Raw genomic sequence first — 12,796 nt, 5'->3', positions numbered from 1 at the left:
CAGAAGAACCATTAGACTTTTAAAACCCACTCACATACAAACATACTCACACAAATATATCCCGTATTTGCAAACTATGAGGTTCTAGGCTATTTGTACTTGTGTGATTTACCTTAAGTGTTAGAAGGGAATAGAGATGTTTGTTTAATAAATTTGGTCAGGAGTACCTATTGGTAGATCCTAAAATACATAGGTTCTCCAGTCTCTCTCTAAATGTATTAATTCTGTTTCTTTCTTCCCTACCACCAATATCTGCTCCTCTAACCAGAACTGCTGCCCCTCGTCTGTGCTTCCCTGTCACCTGAGGCAGACAACTACTCTAGCACTTCTCCCTGAGGTTTGTGTCTCCCATAGATCCCACACCCTGTGAGGTGAAGGATGGTGTCTTACTTCTGTTCCCAGTGCCTGGGACCAGGCTGGCCTCTGGTGGGCACCCACTCAGTGATGCTCGTGTAAGTGAACAAATGAGTGAATGAATGAATCAATCAATCAATGAACATGTGTTCTTATAAAGTCTTGTGCTTAGTCTCCTCTGCTAAAGAAGGAACAGGAAGGAAATGAGCTATGTCAGGGATGCCAGGAATGTTCTAGATGGGCAGCTGGCGATGGGATGGGTGGTTTGAGGACTAGGCCATTTGTCCTCTCCCACCTAGCAATGAGCTTGCTGGGACTGGCCACCACTGGCCTCACCCACTCTGACTTAGGGGAAGACAGGTTGGGGACTCTTCCCTGTTATTAATGGACCTGTGCAATTGTTCCTCCTTCCTAAGGAGCTCCAAGGGAGTAGTGGATGACTTCATTTCCTTTTCCAGGAAATCAGCAGACACAGAGGCTCAGGCTAAAGAGAGGTCACTTCCCAAAGTGAAGGGAAGCTGGCCCTTCTCTAGTCCTGTAGCTAGTCTGGGACTTCCTTCCCCTCCAGACTTGAGCTCACGAGCAAGGCGCCTGGCAGTGTTTTCCATTCACGAGTCACCACCTGGGAAAATTCCACAGCTTGCCTCACCTTCCCCCCAGGCCCAAGCAGCTGAGGTATTTGCACCTGGGTATCTGACTGTTCGTGAGCCAGCCAGGGGCAGAGCTAGGAAAGGCGGCCCCAGTATGTTTCAGGCCTCGAATTTGCTCCTGTGGTGGTTGTCCCTCCTCATGGCTTTGAGCCAGGGAGTGGGACTTTAGGCCCCCTCAGGCTTTAGGTCCTGTGTAGGCCAGAAACATTCCCATGTGTTTGGGAGACTATTTGGGGCTGGAGTGTGGCTAGGACTGAGGCCAGGCCAGAGTTGGTGGGAAAGAAACAGGCTAGGTTGGACGGTGTAGTAAGGGCAAAACAGTGGTGATTGGCTTCTTGAGAGGCCTGAGGGGTGAAGAAGTGAGGCCCAAAGGCCAAGGCAGCCTGGGTCTTCCTGCTGCTGACTCTGGACCCAGCCCCGCCAGGCCCCTACCTGCTGGGGTCACCACAGAGACCCCCATTCCTGGGGTAGTCCAGGGACAGAAGTTTTGGAGACTTTGGTTTTAGTTTTGGCCGCATTTCTCTGCAGATGTAGGAAACGTTAGAAATAAGGAAATCAAAACGTTCAAAAAGAAAAGAACAATCATATGTATTTCCACCACTGATAATTATTATTACTATTTCAGCATATTTGCTTCTAAATTTTCATAGTATATAGTATCTTAACAAGTACACTGGTTGTAAGTAAATCGATTCTTTGAAAAAATTAGAACATTACAGGTAAGACTGAGTCCCTTTTGACTAGCCTCTGCCACTTGCCCCTCCCCAAGATTATTTCTCTCTCCTCCTCTCAGAAATAACTACTGCCATGAGTTGGGAGTACATTTTCCTTATTAATGATTTTACTTTCGTACTCATACAAAGTGCACACACAGAGTTTCATTTTGTTTGTTTTGTCCCCAATGGCATCATCCTATATGTATTGTTCTGCAATTTGCCCTTTACCTCTCCAATAGGGTTTGGTGATGATACACATGAATCTGCGCTACTTGGATCCATTCCCTTCCTGATGGATATTCCCATGGTTTCCCATGACAAAAGTACAGTATCATCCTCATCTACATGGGCTGCCCCAACATAGGTCACTGGAGATGACATTGTGGGTGACTAGGCCTTTTCCTTTTTGCTAGATACTGACAGATTCCTCTCTATATAGAGACGTAACCACTTAGACCCCAACCACGAGGACCCATTTACCCATTAACCAAGCCAACACCTGCTATGGTCTGATGTTTTTGTGTGATGTGGAAGAACATTAGCTTGCAGTTAGTTTTTGTTTCTCTGGTTACCGCTGAGATTAAGCATATGACTTTTCCCTGTACCTGGATGTCCAAATACTCTAACACCATTTATTGAATCATTTATCCTTTTCCCAATGGTTCAAAATGTCAGAATTTTAGTATTTTTTATGTTCTTATATATATAGCTCATTCTAGTCAGTTCTCCTGATCAAGTTGTCTACTCCTGAATCAATTAATGTCACACTGTTTTAACTATAGCTTTATTATATACAGGTATCTGTCTCAGTCATTCTGGGCTGCTGTAACAGAATACCATAGATTGGACGGTTTAATAGTAAACATTTATTTCTCATGGTTCTCACAGGAAGTCCAAGGACAAAGTATGATAGATCTGGTATCTGTTGAGAGCCCTCTTCCTGGTTTGCAGATGATCACCTTCTCGTGGTGTTCTTTACATGATGGAGAGTGAAATAATCTCTCTCATGTTTCTTCTTATAAGGGCACTAATTCCATTCAAGAGGGTTCCACCCTCATGACCAAGCCTCTCCCAAAGGCCTCATCTCCTAGTACTGTCACACTGGCAGTTAGGACTTCAACATATGAATTCAAATTGGTGGGGACACAGACATTTAGTCCATAACAGTGCTAATATTAGTTTGCTAATCCTCACAGAAATTCTGTCAGGATCATTTTTTCCTTCTTTTTGTAAATGAGGAATTGAAGTCCAGAGAGTTAATATGATTTGTCCATAGTCTGTCTCATCCAGAACCCAAGGCTGACATGGGCTTCAGATAGGGTTCTGTTGATTCCTCGGCCTGTTTTCTTTTCCTCAGGCCTTGTCACCCTTTGGTGTGACCTGAACTGAACATGGCGCACAACAGAAAACAGCTTCATCCCTGAGCTTTTATGAGGAGCCCTAAGGAGTTATGTGCTACATGATATAACGCCCCACTCCCCCAACCCAAGAGGACCCACCGGACAGCTCAGACAACTCTAGAGCATTGGATGTACTTTTTTGTGACCTCAGCCTCAGAAGAACTGAGTTTTTTGAGCACCTGGCTTGGTTTTCTCTTTTGGACATTGTGATTCTTGAGGTGTGGTGGAATGTTATTCACCCTGGGTTCTAGAAAACTTGAGGCCAAGTATGTGGCCCTCCTTAGCAAGTGGAGAGGACTTCATAGCAGGCTTTGAGGCTACTGTCCTCATTCCTGGCTCCATCTTACTTTTCTATTCATTCTCTCCTTTGACTTATTCTTTCTCCATATACTTTTAATATGTTTTAGTGTATTGTTGATGTGTATCTTTTTAGTTAGAATGCAACCCCTTCTAGGACAAAGTCGTAAGGCTACCTGTAAATGAGAAGTTGAAGTATTTCAGATAGTGGTGGGAGTTATTTGGGGCCTGATCTCAGTGAGTTAGAAGAAGTTTCCGAAGTTGTGTGGGGGCCTCTTCCACTTCAATGAGGAGAATTCTCCAGATTCCAACCTCTGGAGCCACTGAGTCTCCCCAGCCTCAGTCTCAGAGCTGGCTTGTCTAAGGCTTGGTCTGTGTTCCACTGAGTTGCCTGTCTCTGTCTCAGCTTCTGCTTACTGCCCTGTGAGAGACCAGGACCCTCCTGGGCACACATCCCTGAAACAGCTTCCACTGACTCAGCCATGACTCACCATCAGCAGGCCCCCAGCAGGCCTGGGGTCCCTTGGGGGGTGGTTTGGGGAGGGCCAAGAGTTGCCAAGTTGTAGATGTTGCTGATTTCTCTTTAAAATACCAAGAAAGTCTGATTTGTGGCAGCTCAGCCTTCAGGGTTTGAAGCTCCTGGAACATCTGCTCTCAACTCAAACCAGTCATTAGTGGGATTGTGGAATGGAAGTCTGGGTAGAGTTTTCTAAGCAGCCAAGTGTTGGAAAGAAAAGAGGACTGGACCATGGGTCAGGAGAGCTGGAATCCAGTCCTGGTGTTACTGCTTGCCAGCTTGCTGCCTTGAGCAGATCTCTTCCCTTCTCTTAATCCTGTAAAATGGGGATGGTAAGATCCAGATGAGGATTCCTTCAACTATTCAATAACTGTGATCAAGCACCTTCAATGTGCTAAGGACTGTTCAAAAGGCTATGGATACAATGATGGATGAGAAGGTAAGGCCCCTTCTGTGGGCCTCACTATACTCTAGTGAGCGAAGACAGGCAGTAGCAACCAAATAAACCAAAGAACAAGGCAATGTGAGCTATCGATAAGTTCCATCAGGAAAATAAAATGGTGACTCAAAAAAAAAAAAAAAAAACCCTGGGGAGAGAGGAGTTAAAAGTGCCAGAGAAGGCCACTGATATCTTGTGTTGGAGTGATAGCCATGAGGGTGGAGATAAATGGGCAGATTTTAGATCACACTGGAGATAGGACCCATAGGATTTGCTGATTGGGACTGAGATGACTAGTAGGTGTATTAGATTGAGTAATAGAGTCAATGACATTATTGATGCATTGAATGGGAGAAGTGGGTCTGGGAGGGAAAATTGAGAGATTGGTCATGGACATGTTAAGATCCTAAGTCGATATCCAAGTGGGGATAAGATGAAAGCAGTCAAGTATCCTATTTCAGAGTGTGGTTTAGAGATGCAGAGCAGATTCTGAGGGCTTACACATGGTGAAGGGCTAGCAGAAGTGTGGGTGCAGGTTTCTGGCCTCTTTACATATTTTCCACCTATTCCATCCCCTTTCAAATGTCCTCTCACTGGTCCCCTCTCCTAGTGCCTCGGGCATCTGTGCTGGCCCCAGACTTCTTCTGTAGGTGTTCTGGGGCTGTTCTCACTTCTCAGCACAAAATCCATACCTGTTACATCCTGGACCCATGGGCCCAGTTAGCAGACTAGTAGAAAAGCAGCCACAGAATCTTTTTTGCTGAAGATCAGTGACATTGGGCATCTTTTCTCTGGTAAGGTATTTTTTTTCCCCTCTCTTTTTTTTTGAGGGGGTGGGGTGGGGGTGGGGGCTCATGTAGGAGCAAAGGAACAACGTCACAGTCCAAAGGCATTACTGATGAAGTTGTTAGGAAGTTTTAGGTTGGGGCCTGGATTTGAGCAGTTCAGTACCCTCTGAGGCCTTAGGATCTCTGTGCGAGGAGCTTTCCAGAGCAGGGGTAGGCCCCTTTCCCTCAGAGAACTTTAGAAGATAAAAAGGCTGCTGGCTCCTGGTAAAGGGGCTCCCCAAAGACCCCACGTGGCAGCTCTCATCCTTGCATCAGGCATGGAAATTATAGGTTTGGGCTAACTCTGGAATAAGAAAACATTTTAGCAACTCTACAGATAATAATCTCCACTGTTTCCAAATTATACTAAAGTGATAGGGGTACCCAATGAACTTCTCTTCCTTGTCCAATATGAGATCCTCTTCTCTGCTAATTCTTTCTAAACCCCATAATACAGTTGTTCAGTAGATACTGGCATCTCTATTTACAACTGCTTACAACATGAGTCTACAAGTCTCTATTCATTAGGAAGAGACCTGGGGCTCTTGGCCAAGTTGGAATCTTTACCTCACCCACAGGACAAGGCCTGGGATCTTTGCAAGAGGGAAGGTAAGCTCTGATCTGCCCAGGGGTCTAGCAGAGAACAGTTCATGCTCAGGACTGAGATGGGACTCAGGGGCTAGCGCCATCTCTGTGCTGCCAAAGGAGGCCAGTGGAGAGTAGAGGACACCAGTGTTACCCCATACAGGGTGATTTTCAAGTACAGTGTCTCTGTCACCTCATCCTTTGGGCACGATGACATTGAATGACCAAGCTTCTTCGTCCCCTGCCCGGTGAAGAAAACACGCACCCAGTGTCTCTAGCTTACTGACCCCTGCAGACAGCATGGGTGCTAGAGCCAGACTCTGGGTATCTATTCAGTTCATCCTTTTGCTGATCTTGTATCTTTGGGTAAGTCAATTAACTTTTCAGGGAATAGTGAAAGAAACCATTCTAAGAGTTATTTGAGAACTAAAGGAGATAATACCCATAAAGAGCTTAAAACAGGGGGTGGACATAGTAAGGAGCAATCAAACTTAGCTGTCATTACTGTCATCTCTACAGCAATCAAGGGGCTCTTGTTGGCCAGGCTGGGGTCTAAGACCAATCCTTGTTGTCAGAGAAATAGGGTATTATTGCTAGTCAGGCCCTGGGTCGTTGCCCTTCTCTGAGACCAAGGAGCATGTCTCCTACCAGAAATAGAGGGATGGGAAATTTTGAAAGGGAGATAGAAAAATCCAACAGAACAAAACAAAAACCAAAGCAAAACAAAAATAACAACTTCTACAATCTTCCATAGATTGCCCAAAATTTTTTTTCTACTGTCTTAGGAAGTAGTAGTAATCAACTGAAATGAACACTTCAGCAGCATTTAGCCTGTGGGGGTCCATCCAGAGTTGAGTGTTATGGAACTTTGTATTGGTTAGCTAGGGCTGCCATAACAAAACACCACAAGATGGATGGTTTATACAAAAGACATTTATCTCATAGTTCTGGAGGGTGGAAGTCCAAGCCTAAGGTGTTAGCAGGTTTTGGTTTCAAGGCCTCTCTCCTTCGCTTGCAGATGGCCACCTTTATCCTGTGTCTTCACATGATCTTTCCTTTGTTCATTTGCATGTCCTGTGTCTCTTTTGTGTGTTCAAATTTCTTTTTTTTTTTAAGTTTATTTATTTATTTGAGAGAGAGAGAGAGAGCACGAGCATGTGCAAGTGGGGAGAGGAGCAGACAGAGAGGGAGAGAGAGAATCTCCAATAGATTCCCAGTTGGACATGGAGCCCAGTGGGGGCTCAATCCCAGAACCCTGAGATCACGACCTGAGCCAAAATCAACAGTCAGACAGGCATCCAGCTGAGCCACCCAGGTACACCTGTGTGTTCCAATTTCCATTTCTTGTAAGGATGCCAGTCAGATTGGATTAGGGCCCACCTCAATGGCCTCATCTTAATCACTTCTTTAAAGGCCCTATCCCCAAACACACTCACATTCTGAGGTGCTAGATATTTGGGTTTCAACATATGAACTTAGAGGTGGGCATAATTCAGCCTAGAACTAACTCCATCCACAGACTTCTGAGATATATAGAATACACATACTTGAGGAAGTTTTCAGAAATCACCAGCAGGAACTCAGGAATAGCCAGATGGAAGAGATGCACAGGGTCAAGTATGGAGAAAGGGGTTGGAGCTTCCATACCGTCCCTAATGCCATACTCTACTCAAATCTCCATGTGTTCATTTATGGGAGAAGAATTCAGAAGCACGTCCTTTTGTTTTTTAAAGGAGGCATCTTTACACAGGCATGATTGATTACATTGCTGGCCATTGGTGACTGAATTCCATCTTCATTCCCTCTCCATGTCCCATAGTTTGGGTGGTGTGGCTGGAAGTTCCAACCCTGTAATCAGGTGGTTGGTTTCCTCTGCAACCGGACCCCACCCTTAGGTTATCTAGGGGCTTTCTAAAAGCCACCTTATTAACATAACAAAAGACAACTTTGTCACGGCCCAGCTTAAGAAAGTTTAAGGATTTTAGGAGCCTTGTGACAAAAACTGGGATGAAGACCAAATAAATATATATTTCACAATATCACATGAAGACTTGAACATTTGCCAGTCATCTTTATCCTGCATCCACCCCGGTCCCCCCAGAAATCCTTGTTCAGTTAGTTTTGTTTTTTAGTCAAGACTTCCTGCAGAAAATAACTGAAAACTCAACTGGCGGAAATTTACAATCTCACAAAACTGGAAAGTCTACAAGTAGGACAGACTCCAGGCTTCATTTAACCCAACAAGCCAACAACATTGCAAAGGACTGGCTCCTTCACACTTTTCTGTTCTTCCACTTGCAGTGTTGCCTTTGCCTTACTCCTGCTTCTCTATGATCCTAGAGTAGCTACCAGGAGCTCCCAGACCACACTGCATAGAGAGTTGTAACTAGAGAAAGTAGGAAGTTCAAATCATGCTGTCCTGTCTTATAATTCCAGACATGAGCTCTGTTACTCACCCTGGTTGGAACCACTTAGAATGATTTGCAGCTACGGCCTCAGGGATGGGATGTATTGATCTGTACCTGGGAAGTTTGAGGCCAGATTTCCTCAGATCAATTGGACTTGAAAGGGAGAGGAGAGGATCCCTGAAAATCTGAGTTTTATGAAAAGGGGGAAGCAAATCTTACAACATTTTCCAACTCTCTCAGCTGCCCAATCCTGGCAGTCCGGCAACGATGGGAGTCCTCACCCCTCTCTTTCGGGTGTGAGAAACATATAAGTGCAAATTTTTCTCCAAACCCTTCTCAGTTCTCCCTAGCAGAAAGCTTTGATGAATGTCTTGTATGTACTCTACACCTGCCACTCATTTCTTGCCTGGTTCTGATGCATGAGTGGGCCAACTGCACAAATTCAAACTATAGTTCAGATCCTAGGACATTCTGAGCACCCTGAAAATCCTAAACAACCACATCCAGGCTCTGCCCAGCCTTGTTTTTGTATTTACTCCAAATTAGGTATTGCCTCATGTGCAGCTCTCTCCTCTGTAGCAGGGAGAGGCAGGCTGAGGGTGTTAAGAGGCCATTCTGAGCAAATAGTACAAGTACACTGCTTTTAAAAGATTTAACACCGACAAGTCAATATAGAGTTTGGCTGCAAACCGTCAGTGCAGCTATGCCAACATGGACGTGCCAGACGTTGAGTGCTCCCTGCCCTCCCTGGGGAAACTTGGATCCTCCCTCAATGTCACTTGTTTCATGAATCCACCGGCACAATTACTGCGATGATGGTAAGATTCTACACAGCCTTCAAGTATTGCTACCATGGAGATGATAAATGTCTACACGGGATTCATGTCTCATTACAGTGATGATGGTCAATGTCTGTACGGGATCTGCATGTCATGAATCTTTCTAAATGCTTTGTACTGTCAGCTCACTGAATCCTCACAAAACCCTAAGAGACCCTAAGGCATTTTAAGGCAAAGAAACCAATTCCCCTCCTCCGCTAGGTTAGACATTTGCCCAAGTTCTCCGGGCTCTTAAGTATCTATGGCAAGATTAGACCCGGATAGCCTGGTTCCAGACTCCAAGATCTTAGCCACTAAGCTATTTTAGAGATCCATGAGACTCACCTGTAAGGACCCACATTCTTGAGGCATTGTGCCTTTGATTAAAAGAAAAGATAATGAACATTTTCTGAGTGCCTTGTCAGGGCTAGGCATTTTGCATATCTGGTACTCAAGAACCCTCAGGGTTGGGTTTTGTTCTTTTAGTTTTAGAGATGGCAAAGTTGATGCTGGGGGCAATTAGGTGACACGCTAGATTCTCCCAGATGGTGAGTCTATAAAACTGGAGATTTCACCTTCAAGCTGTGCATTGGTCAAGCCTGTGCTTGCACTCTTGATCCAGTTGCTTCCTAGGCTCCCAAAAGTCCCTTTGAGGGGCTTTATGTCAAGTTTTTGACTCTGGGGGCTTGTTGCCTGAATGGTGGTCAAAATCAATTTAGTACATCAAAACCAGCATTTAAAAAAGTGAAATAGGGACCCCTGGGTGGCTCAGCTGGTTAAGCATCTGCCTTCAGGTCATGTTTCTGGGGTCCTGGGATCAAGCCCTGCATCAGGCTCCCTGCTCAGCGGGGAGCCTGCCGTTCCCTCTGCCTGCCGCTCTCCTTGCTTGTACTCTCTCTCACTTTTTCTCTGTCAAATAAATTTTTTAACTCTTTAAAAAAAATAAAAATAAAGAACGGAAATAGAACAGAAAAAGAATAAAGCACGCAGAAGAAAGGAGAAGAGATAAAAATAGCATACAGTAAGATAAAATAGAATAGAAAATATCAAAAATAACAAGTATTTTTTGCTGAAACTCGGCATTTAGTAATTCACGTGTATACTGAGCTGTAACGTAAACTCTGGGTCAGAATAAAAAACATATTGGTCTGTGCTCTCCTGACCCTTTGTTCACAGGCATCTCCTCTAGGGCCCAGGGGGTGATGATATTTATGATAGGCCCTGTACCTGCTCCAGTTTTGAACTGAGCTATTTCTGAAAAAACAAGTCCATTTCCTGTTGGAGTTCCCAAGGATTAGGGACAATTTTGGTCAACTTTGGGATGGCTGCTAAAAAAACACATTTACAGGACACCTGGGTGGCTCCGTTCATTGAGCTTTGGACTCTTGATTTAGGTTCAGGTCATGATCTCAGGGTCATGGACCAGTCCCTGCTTTGGGGTCCCCACTAAGTGAGGGGAGGAGTCTGCTTGAGGATTTCTCTCCTTCTCCCTCTGCGCCTCCCCCAACTCGTGCAAGCACATGTGCCCATACTCTCTATCTCAAATAAATAAATCTTTAAACCAACAAACCAGCAAACAAACAAACAAACAAACCACATTTCCTTTGTGTCTCTTCCATCCAGCACTCTGAGGTTTTTCTCAGAGCCACAGTCCCAGAATCTCCTTTGTATCTGGGTACTATTCCACCTGTGGGTAGAGAACGTTTCCTTCCCATATCCTAGAGAGAAGAGGTTCTCTCTTTTGATTCTTATTCTTTTTAAAAGATCTAATGTTAGGGTCTACCAAGGTCATACATGCATGTGATTTAAAGACTCAAAGAGGCTTGCTATGAAAACAAAGGGCTTTTTTTGCCTTTGCCAACTGCCTGCCCTTTTCTGCTTCCCAGAGCCTTAGCTTTTCCAACTGATACTTGTGACATTTACCTCCATTTTGCCAAATAACACACTTAGATTGCTACTTCTTGATTTTTCAGCTTTAGACAAGATCTTTTTATTTCTTACTGTAAAATAAATTTAGCTCTTTTTCAGTCTCTTTGAGACACCCTACTTATCTTTCCTATATAGGTATATAATAATTTTTATTAGATAAATGTTCATTGTTTGTATTATGATTATACAATCTAATACAGCTGAAAGATACCATATACTATGTTTATTTACAAATTAAGTTTTCCCTTGATATAATTGACTTGATTTTTCATTTGCTTAATTATCTATGTGTTTATCGCTAATTCAACCCTTTGCCCCAAACCAGTTGTTTCTGGTTGTGTAAATCTCTTCTCAAAGCATTCAGATACAACAAGCAATGTGGTAATACTGCCTTACTGAAGACATCCCCCAGAGACTCGGACCTGCTCCAAAGTGTGTATGGGTTGAATAGGAAACTGTACCTCTCTTAAAAATCAATATTTTAAAATGTTGCATGACCCTTAAATGTCTTTATTCTACTCTCACCATAATTAATAGTTTGGCTTAAGACAGAATTCTAAGTTGGAAATAAGTTTCCTTTGGAACTTTGAAGACACATTACAGCACTTTCTAGTTTCTTTAAAGAGTCTGAAGCTGTTTTGGCCATTGATCCTCTGTTCACTCTGGAAATGCATAGATATTCCTTTTACTTCATTGATCTGAGATTTTATGCTGTAGTGCATTAGTGTAGGTTAATCTTTATCCATTGTGCTGACCATGCAGTGGGGCTTTTCAATCTGGAAATTTAACATCTTTCAACTCAGACATTTTCCTTTAACTAGTTCTTGGTTAATTTCCTCCTTTCTCTTTTATTTTTCTATCTCTGTAAGGTTTTTGTTCTCATTTTATTTAAAGTTTGGACCTTCTTGTCAGTTAATTTGCATTTCTTTTCTTTATCTCTCTTTTTCTCTATTTCTTTGAGATTTCTTCAGCTTTATTTTTTAGTCCTTCCATTTCTTGTTGATCCCTAAGACTCTTTTTATTTTTAAAGTCTCTGTTTCTTCTTTCTTAAACATCCTGTTTTTCTTGTTTTGTGGTTCAATATAATTTGCTGACTCTCTAAGAATATCAGTAATAGTCTTTTTGAAGTTGTCCTTTCCTGTATAGGTTCTGTTTTCTCCGAGTTGTTTTTTCCCCCTCCTGTTTGCTTTGCCTCTGCCCGAAGTAGTAAAGGCTTTTTAAAAAAAATACTTATTCTTGACTGGTTGCTCATATTACAGACTGGTGTACTCAAAATTCTTTTTGGAAACTTTGAGCCCACGGGTTGGGACTGTCAACTGTTCTTCTTAGAGAGTGATACCATGTGAGCTGCTCCCATAGAAACTCCCATGCTAGCATCTTTAGACTCTGGGCTAGTCAGAGTGCTCAAAGAAGACCTTTCTACTCTCCAACTTGGAAGCACAGGACTGGATGCCTGTGCTTTGGATACAGAGTTGGAAAGAAAACTGAGGTTGGCAGTTCTCAATCTTTAGTAAACAAATTTCACTTACTCCCTCTGAGATTAGTATATAGCTATGTCTTCAGTTGTGCCTGGAGTCTCCCAGTACAGAGTTCCTCTGTTGTAACTTTGACCAGGAATAAACCTCCAGGCTTCTGCTGGGATGAGGAGGGGGCAAATGCCAGTGTGTGCTGAGTAGGAGTCAAAAAGCAATGGGGTGGACTCTAACTGCTTTTTAAATAAACTTTCATCAATTAGTCTGTTTTTAGCTTCCTTTTATCCTCCTTTTAAATTCCTGAATCTTCTGGAGATTCTATGTTGAAAATGGGGTCTTCTTTTTTCTTTATGGGTTGGTTTAGCTAAAGGTTTATCAAAACTG

This window comes from Mustela erminea, chromosome 2 (genome assembly GCF_009829155.1).
Source record: "Mustela erminea isolate mMusErm1 chromosome 2, mMusErm1.Pri, whole genome shotgun sequence".
Taxonomy (NCBI): domain Eukaryota; kingdom Metazoa; phylum Chordata; class Mammalia; order Carnivora; family Mustelidae; genus Mustela; species Mustela erminea.
This window is presented reverse-complemented; position numbering follows the sequence as displayed.